Genomic DNA, 1,826 nt, shown 5'->3' with positions numbered 1-1,826 from the left:
CCACCCTCGGGGGTCTGTGGAGCCCCTCAGCCTGGGCGCTGAACTGCTGAGTGCTGGCCGTGGTTGCGGGATCGGGAGGGAAGGCCTGGCCTCGCCCTGCCGTGTTTCTCTTGTGGGGAGCGAGGGGAGCGGCCCCTCTGGCCCTTTCTCTTAGCCCGGAGATCACGGCGGACTTCTCCCATGCGCCAGGCCACGGGTGCTGGGAGGACGGGCAGCCCCAGAGGGCACCCTGCCCGGGCATGAGGGAAGCCGCCCCCTTCCCTCTTTCACCTTCTGCTTTTCTCCCTGGGACAGGCCTGGGGCTGATGACAGCATCACCACTGTGTCCAGTGTCCCTTGCTTGGGCAGCAAAGGCTCAAAACCGGGGCTACCGGGGACATGTCACTTCTCTCCATTGTCAGCTGAGTTCCTCGAGGGCAGGATCTGTGTCTAGTTGGTGTGTGGGTCCCCAGGGCAGTGTCCGGCACGTAGAAGGCACCCGGGGAGTGGCCGTGTGCGTCTCACAGTGAACTATCATCTACAGAACACCTGCAGTCTGCCGGGCACCGTCCTCAGTTCTTGAGCTCACGTAGTGAGTGTCAACTCCTGTAACCCTCCCAAACCCAGCGAGCTAGGTCCTCCCGCGTCCCCATGTGTTAGAGGAAGAAACTGAGGCACAGAGAGGTTAAGTCACTTGCCTAAGGTCACCATCAGTGTGGGCCAGGATTTGAACCTGAGCAGTCCGTCTCCGAAGCCGAGCTCTGCACTGCTCTGTGCTCCTGCCTCCCGGCCGCCCTTGGAGGTTTGGGTTGACTTGTCCGTAGCTGCTAGAGCTGCAGGCAGAGGGCCGTGTCTTTGGGTTCAATAGATGCTTAGACAGACAGACAGCCTCTGAATGCTGTGTTTAGCGCTTCTCCGGGGACCACTGGATTCTAGTCGTCAGGCCCCTTGTTTGAGCGTCCAGAGTGAGGAACCCAGAAGTCCCCAAAGCCCCCGCTCAGAAGTTCCTCAGCCTGGCAGCCCCAGTGGTGGTTTCTGGGAGGAAGGCTTCTCTGTATTTCAAGGAAGAATTTGCTTTTTCTCTGTTGGCCGGCTTTAAAGGTTTTCCCCGGTCTTCAAAAAAATTTTTTTAATGTTCGTTTATTTTTGAAAGAGAGAGAGAGAGAGACACACGCAGAGTGTGCGCAGGGGAGGGGCAGAGAGTGAGACATAATGTGAAACAGGCTCTGGGCTTCAAGCTGTCTGCACAGAGACCGACGTGGGGCTTGAACTCACCAACCATGAGATCATGACCTGAGCTGAAGTTGGATGCTCAACCGACTGAGCCCCCCAGGCGCCCTGGTATTTCCTAGTCTTGCAAGTGAGGTTTGTGTGTGAGAAACAGGGTGCTGGAGAGGACGCTCCCTTTGGGGCACCTGCTGGGGGCACCACAGCAACGCCAGCCGCCAGCTGCTGTGCCTGGGCCACCCGGCTCTGGCCAGGGCCGCAGGGCAGGAGCGTTCTGCCTGATGCGGGACTCGGCGTGCTGGCTGAGCCTTCCGCAGACCTGGGCCTGCCTGAGGCCCCGCCGGCCCTCCCCCCGGCCCCGGTCACACCCGCCTTCCGAAGGTCTCCCAACCTCTTTCTCCTTCATAGCCATCCACGCCCGCCCCCCCCTCCCTGTATATCTTATCTTGGCTTCTTTCTGCTTCTCGGAGCGTGCAGTGGACAGTGCTCCAGCCTTGTTTCTACAAGGGGGGGCTTTAGGGAGAGAGCCACCCTCACTGCTATTGAGGAAGGGCACCTTCTGTCTGTCCTCCCCCCTGCCGCCCTGCCTTTGAAATAGGAACACATCGAAATTTTACACT

The 1,826-nt window shown here is 59.4% G+C and overlaps 1 protein-coding gene across 1 annotated transcript in view; it reads right to left on the bottom strand.

Moving 5' to 3' along the window:
* Positions 1 to 1,826, bottom strand: part of CEP164 (centrosomal protein 164) — a 61,927-nt gene that overhangs the window by 30,586 nt on the left and 29,515 nt on the right. The window lies entirely within an intron of this gene.

This window comes from Suricata suricatta, chromosome 11 (genome assembly GCF_006229205.1).
Source record: "Suricata suricatta isolate VVHF042 chromosome 11, meerkat_22Aug2017_6uvM2_HiC, whole genome shotgun sequence".
Lineage (NCBI taxonomy): Eukaryota > Metazoa > Chordata > Mammalia > Carnivora > Herpestidae > Suricata > Suricata suricatta.
This window is presented reverse-complemented; position numbering and strand designations above follow the sequence as displayed.